Source organism: Lytechinus variegatus, chromosome 11, assembly GCF_018143015.1.
Source record: "Lytechinus variegatus isolate NC3 chromosome 11, Lvar_3.0, whole genome shotgun sequence".
Classification (NCBI taxonomy): Eukaryota; Metazoa; Echinodermata; class Echinoidea; order Temnopleuroida; family Toxopneustidae; genus Lytechinus; species Lytechinus variegatus.
The window spans coordinates 24,520,263-24,528,269 of record NC_054750.1 but is presented as its reverse complement, the minus strand read 5'-3'; positions in this window follow the sequence as shown (position 1 = coordinate 24,528,269).

Below are 8,007 nucleotides of genomic sequence, written 5' to 3'. Positions count from 1 at the left end.
GAATTCTTTTCCCTTATTTTCTCTTCCTTCCTTTCCTTCTAGTTGTTTCTTTCTTTCAAAGAATGAAGAAACATTTTCCTTTCCTTCCTTCATTCTTTCTTTCTTTCCTCCTATTTTCTTTCTTTCTTTTTTCCTTTCTCTCCTTTATTGTTTCCTTTACACATTTAGGCATCTTCCCTTCCTTTCTTTCTTTCTTTCTATATTCATTTCAAGTTCAAGTTCAAGTTTTATTTTCCATTTCCATTATCAACATTACAAGCAAATACAAATCAAACATACATTATAAATATAAACAAAAACAAATGAAATGTGATAACAATGATTACAAATCAATTACAAGTTACAAAATATTTATAGAATAGTTTTAACAGAATCTGATATGGAAATGAGGGGATCCACTAAAAAGCATTGCTTGTAGAGCGTGGATCCCCTAAGAAAGTATATTAAACATTTGAGAAATGGGACTCATTCGCAGGTGTAAATACAATAAGTTAAAATAGAATATTGGAAATAATAACAAGATGGTGAGTGATAGCGAGAAATGATAAAAAGATGACAGAGATACGGACGATACTAAAAACTAAAAGAAAATAAAGACATGATAAAGAATAGAGGGAAGAGAGAAGGAATAAAGTACTGAAAGGGGAGCGAGAGGGAGAGGGCAAAGATAAGTAGGGAGGGGGGGAGAGAGAGATGGATGCACACACACAGACAGACAGACACAGATTATGTGGAGAGAAAGGGTCAGAAAAAGAGAGAGATAAAAAGGGGGGGGGGGACAAGACCGAGAGTGCAAACGTGGATCAACGAGAGTGTGACACAATAGCCATAGCGTGCTTAGATAGTATTAAAAGTATACAAACTAATTAATTATTTTGGTAAGACAGAAAAAGAATTATTTTTAGTTTTCTCTTAAAGAAAAGAATTCAAAGAATGATGGAAACACCTTTTCTCTCTGTTATCCTTTCTTTCATCCTTTTATTCTAACTTTCTTTTATTTTTTCTTTTAATCATTTCCCCTTCATTTTTTCCTTTCTTTTGAATTGATCTCTTTTCTGTCGTCTTTTCTTTCTCTCCTTCATTCTTTCATTCAACCTCCCTTCTAATTCTATACATTTTTTTTCACAAGTCTAACACTGTGTAGCCTTCTTTGATTTTTTTTTATTCAGTCCTGGCTCGTGCAGCGCGCTTTGTCGATTGTCCCGTATTTCATTTTGTAAATTCTGGTCACCCTGGTGTAGATCCCTGTTGAAAATATCAAAATAATTTGTTTTGAATATCATACATGATGCGTATATAATAAGAAAGAAAAATAGAATAAGAAAATTAAAATACTGGGATCAGACTATAAGTTTCAGTCGCACAAAGCAATCACTTTTATTAACCACTGAAAAACATACTCATGTTAGTCGTGACAGGAATCATTTCTTTACTTCAGATAAAAGTATAATTGCCTGTGCATCTTGCAACATACTATAAACATTACCAGATGCCAGGTTCATGGACCTATCCATGTTAACTTCCATTTAAGGTATTTTGGTATACAGTCGAGATACAACGCGTTAAACACCAAATCTGTCATCTTCAATAATGAGTTTATTCCGTTGAGACCACAAGGGACAATGCATTGAAGAAGAGGAAGGCTTTTGCTACTGTCATACCAACGAATCCGACTCCAAACCGACCGATGGTATGCTATTCGAAATAACTATTGATCTGGGCCCCGTCTTACAAAGAGTTATGATTGATCCGATCAATCGCAACTATGGACGGCCAGCAACGTCAACATGTATCATTCACGTTTGTTCAAAATATTTTCTATGTTGTACCGGGTATATTCATGCATTCATTCTTGAAAATTCACCGTGCTTCTCTTTGTTTATTCAAAGGACATTGTCCAAAGTTCCTATAAAAAAAAATATGACAATGATGGGTTACCATAGAGATACAATATTGATTGAATCAATCGTAACTCTTTGTAAGACCGGGTCCCGGTGAGGCTTGGGTCGGTTCGCCGATGCAACCGGGTACATACAAGAGAAACGGTCGTGCTACAGTCATACAAACGAATCCGACCGGTGATTATGCAATTCATATCACGTAATACACTGCAAAAAACTCCGGTGTTGATTAAGCACCTGCCCGGAATCTATATATATCCACACCAGAGAAGTGTTAAACAACACCAGATTCGTTTTGGTCCAACATCAGGTAGGTGTTCATACAACACCAATTAGCATTAAAACAGCATCGGTTTGATTCCAAACTGGAGTTCTTTCAATACTTCTCTGGTGTCGACGTAAATAGATTCCGGATTGGTGTTAATTCAACACCGGAACTTTTGCAGTGTAGCTTTGATCGATCAGGAGTTGGCTTTGTTGGTGTGACTTCAGCAAAAACTGGCTTGTGAGAAGGGATGAATCACCCCAGACATGCAGGGTGTCATCTTGTTCCAAAGATGCGATATTTTGTGCCACATGATACATCCTCCATCCTGCCACCGTCTGGTCGCAATGTGGTAGGCCCCTAGCTTCCGACCGAACAACACTTGCCAAACAACAGACTGAGAAAGAAAAGGAAACGGGAGAGAGGGGGAGATGGAGAAGACAGAAAAAAAACCGAGAGGGAGTGAGAGATATAGGACGAGGAGCAGGAGTAAAGTTTGTGGTCGATCTTTTATTCTAAAATATATTATCTCACATCTTAACAAAAATGTCTACAAAATTATAAAAGTTAGATTGCATATTCAAAAATAACCTAGCAAAATTCAGGTAGGTGTACGGCTCTAAAATTGGGTGGCAGTGATGTGAATTACACTAAATGATAATAATAATAGCTAGATTTATGAAGCGCTTCTTGACCATGTTGACTGAAGATATAAAGTGCTGCTATTACTATTACATGTACTCCGGCTTTAGCTGCGCTGCCTTTTGCATTAGAGGGATTTCTTTCTACCGGGTATCCGTTCACTCCACCTGGGTTGAGTGCAGTGCAAGATTGGTTAATTTCTTGCTGAAGGAAAACCGCCATGGCTGGGAATCGCACTCACGTCCCTCCGATTGAGAGACGAGAGTCGTAACCACTAGACCACGACGCCCCCACTCTAAATTCCGGTCATGAATAGTGACTTGTAGATTACTGAATTCTGATTCATTTCCATATGTAAATTTTATGCATTAATATTATGCTTGATATCATTTTATCAAAGCTGTTACAGAAACGTTCTAGTGGATTAAAAAAACTTCAGAAATTTCGTGAAAGCTAAAAAAAGGAAGAATGTTATTCTTAAGAGATACTGCTCATCAATGTGGTCGTTTAGTAATATCCTTTCATAAATCCCCGAAGTCGTTGACGTCCGGTCTCGCATCAGCCATTTGTCGATTGAACGATCGCACCACAAGAGATATATTACATAAAACGTAGCTAACTCATATCCTCTGTTTGGTATTACTCTTCTTCACCATGTGCGCCATCCTGTCGAGTTTCATCCATGTTGTAAAGCTTAGACAGGTGCCTCGGGCGTTTGAAAGGGGTCGGGGTGGGGTATTGAATGGATTTTAAAAGGGGAAGGGGGAACTAAATGGGAAAGGGGAGTCATGACATAACATTGCGCACACAGTCGAATGGATGAATAACCCCCGGATTATGCTCAATAACGTTTTCTATGATTCATTTTAGTATGTAACACCATAGGTTCATGTTAAAAATGGTAAATATTTTTAATAGATAAATAAACAAAACGAAGAGAAAGTTTAGTCCAAACAAAGACATATTTTATCATGTTCATGATGGTCTGATATTCCATTTCGAAAAAAGAAGCGTTTATGAATGGTCATTTGCGCATGATCTCGATATAGTCATTTTCTAAATACAGCCATTCACACATTTCTTGCAATTTAATCATTAAAGGACAAGTCAAACCACCCCCCCCCCCCCCCCAAAAAAAGAGACAAATCCAAGAAGCATACCACCGAGAATTTCATCAAAATCGGATGTAAAATAAGAAAGTTATGAAATTTTAAATTTCGCTTAATTTCACAAAATAGTTACATGCATGTGCATATCCTGGTCGGTATGCAAATGAAGAGACCGACTTGACCTTTAGATATTTATGCAAAGATGGTGTCCTGACTTTTTCATTCTTGATAATTTATTCATTGATATACAATTGTATTTACTTAGAGAGAAGCATTGCCAATGGCATGCTTTCCATAGCAGAGCTGTCACATGTTACCTTCATATCAATAGTATTTACACTATCAAAGTACACATTGAAATTATTTAATACGGAAGGAGATAAAGAATGGAGAAATATAATATGATATTCTAAATATTATGTCAAAATCTATCTCAAAATTTGATTTTTGTAATGAAAATGTCGAATTTTGCTCTCTCGGATTCCCTCGCTTTCAACTTTTTTCAATATAAAATTTTACGCGATACACTATATCTAGCTCGCTTATTTGTTTTTATTTATTTTACCCTTTTTTTTGGGGGGCTCATTATGCCACTTCTAGTTTAGGTAATAATAAAACCCCTGTATTATCGATCATACACCCATTGTGAATTCAGTAAGGAAGAATCAAAGGGTCTCCTTGTAACTTGTAAGATTTGAAGCTACCATGTAAATGTTTTGATTCTCACATTCTTCAGATCAAGGAGTGACCTCCATTTAGGTCGTCACATTATGATTCAAGGGAACACAAATGTGTTTATATATAGCACATGACCTACTGTATCACACGTGACCCTCTGTATCACGTGTCACGTGAGGTCGAACATTGAAATTACATACGGAGAACTGAGAGAGGTTTGAATTGAAAAAGTTTTTTAGCTTGTAATGGATCCAGAGTATTTAACAATTCCACGACAGTAAATAAAGTTCTGCATCTCCAAGAGGGAAGGAAGGCCAGGGGTTGGGTATTCAATTATTCCCACTTTAACGTAAAGAAAAACACTGAAACGTGAAAGCGTATAAAAGACAACTTTGTTCCACTAAAAGAAGAAACATTCCATTACACGATTACATTTCAGTTCTCCAGCTTGACTTGAAATCATGTTTTCCCCAAAAATATTAGAAAAAATAAAGAGAATTGCCCTCATTCACTTCTTTGTTAGATTTGTCCTTCCTCAGAAATTTTATCTTCAAGGAATTGTCATTAAATCGAGCAAAGAAATATCAACGTATTCTTTGCAAGTCAACGTAGTCTAATCTCTGTGCATTGCAACGAAGAGCCCTCCCCCCTCGATGTTAATAATTTTACTCTATCTTTTATATGAAACAAAATTTCAGAGTCGCACATTCTAAATTTTTAAAAGCTATCCCAGCCAGCCCCCCCCCCCAAAAAAATGATAAAAATGGAATGCATTTTTTTTTAGAGTTCATATCCACGTCATTCGAACCTATCGTTCTTGTTTTACCATTCAGTATGAAAGGAATGTCCTTCGCTCATGTTGCTTAATAATAGTCGGAAGTATTGTCAGGAAAGAGAAACAGGTGAAGACAGTACAATTCAATCAAAAATACCATATAAATGCTATTGCTGTGAAATTTCGACACTTTAAATTAAAACGATTCTGAAATGGCTCGCCTTAATTACCAACACACCCCCCCCCATGCCCAAAACAGCCTTGCCTCTCTCACCCTTCTCGTATGTTTAATTTCATTTCTTTTTACTATTGTTGCATTTAGTGGAACAAAAAGAGAGGCCCACATAACATATCGATTAAGTTCCGGTGGAATTTAAATCGATTTTGAATTTGAATTTGGACTTTAATTTGGATTTGAATTTCAATTTGGATTTGAAGTTTAATTTGAATCTGAATTTATATTTGAATTTGGATTTGGATTTGAATGTGAATTTGAACTTGAATTTTAATTGGAATTTTAATTTGGAGTTGGGTTTGGATTTGGATTTCTATTTGGATTTTTATTTGGATGTTGATTTTTATTTGGATTTGAATTTGGATTTGGATTTTATTAAAACATATCAGTACAATATGCCTTCCGATTGATACCGACAGATTGTGCTCAGTCCTATGAAATTTTTAGTCATGGTGTAATTCTTTATAAAATTGTATCTCCCATGATAATGACATTTAATTAGCTTTATCTCGAATATGTCAAAAAGACTAAAATGATTAGAAATTGTTTTCTAAAGAAATTTTGCAAAATCAATATTTAAGAATATACGATGTTCGAGCACGGGGCAGTGATTTCATGCAAAAAATAGTGAAATTGTATATTTCTCAAATTTAATTCATGGTAGGCCTATAGTCTAAAGTGGATTGGATTAACCCTGCTTCTTATATTTTCCTCATTCCCACAACTACCCTATACAGACATCTTCCGATATTACGAAAAATGATTCCATCATAATCAAATTTCCGACTACTATTTGCTCCCCTAACTCGACGATCCACCCCTAACATTTTCCTCGCGACATTTACCAATTCGCAGCTGCCGTGGACCGGACAACTGTTGGCCACGAATTCCCCCATATGGGTCTCTGAAATGGACATGTGCACGAATGAGGGTGAGTGGTGGTTTAAACATGAAAAACAAGAACAGGTGATCAACTTGAAGAACTGAGCTTGACCGTAAAAAATATTATTTTGTATTCGCTTGAGGCTGGAGCCATAAATCAGTCTAAAGTTAATCCCATGAAGAAATATTACGACGAATAGTTCCTCCAAGGTCGAAAAGTGATGCAGAAACCTAACGATGAACAGTCACTGTGGAAAAGAACAAAGCATATGAACTTTAGTGTAATCTTGGATTCCTCAAAGGAGTAATGACAAGGACTGATGAATCCCTTCTGGATAAGCCGATATGTATTTTCCTTTGTTATTTTTATTATTTGCATAAAGGGAAATCAATAAGAAATCACATGCAGAATTACATGTGTTGACAGGCAGGTGCCCAAATATTGATAAGTTCAATATTCTGCAAGCACCAAGCTTACCTCTTTACCCCCTCTTTACAAGTTTTCGAAGCACTTGAGATCTGGTATATATTTTAAATATTTTCAAGGAGGCCACCCCCCCCCCCTCCGTTGATACAAGAGTATACGTCTATCTAAATTTCATATAGCCCACCTGTGTCTTTCACCGTCATACTTTTTTGTCACTGATAAAAATATTCTTCTGCCCGACAGGGATGGTTAGACTTTCATACCATCGTTCGCCGAATCATTTATAATTATTATTATTGGGGGATATTGGGAATTGATATTGGCTCACTCGCTTTGCTCACTAGCTTCAGCTACCATCAGCGTCTAAACAAAGAGGTGCAATCACAAACACTTAGCCCTGACTTTTAAACCCATTAGCTATTGGAACTGTAATCCTACCAAATTGAACCGAACAACCCTCTTGAGTCACCGATATAATGGTAAAAGAAATACTCTCTGTGCAAATACTCAGAAATACATGCAGCACTGCACGGATTCGAGCGAGGGATCCGTATTATTTGCATTTTCAAGAGGAATTGTATTGCTTTAGAAATGGACATGTTTAGTAAAGGAATTTTGTTAAGTGGGCTTAAAGCATATGAAAGGTTTGGATCTATTAATGGTACGCACATCCCTATGTACGTTTTCCTTTGTTATATTGGTCAGGTATTATTGAAAATACAAATTTTAAGTTTCTATTAAAATAAAACTTATAGGTCCGTTTACAATGACTGAGTGTACATTCAGGAGAAATTTCATGAATGTCAATTCGACATTGCTTATAAAAGAAATATGATCGGTCTTGTATCCCTTAAAATTATCAAGGAAGTTGTATTAAGGATTTCAAAAAAGTGAACGATAACTGTCAACTATTATACATGCATAGGACTCATTTTGTGTTTAATCAACAAGCCATCCTAATCAATACTTTATTCAAACTATACCGCTCAAATTGATGCCAAATAGGCGCACTTGGGGATCACAATTTTAGGTGGGAGGGCCTATTGTTTATGTGAACACATGTACGTCCCAAAGTGACGGTGAAGCGAAAATA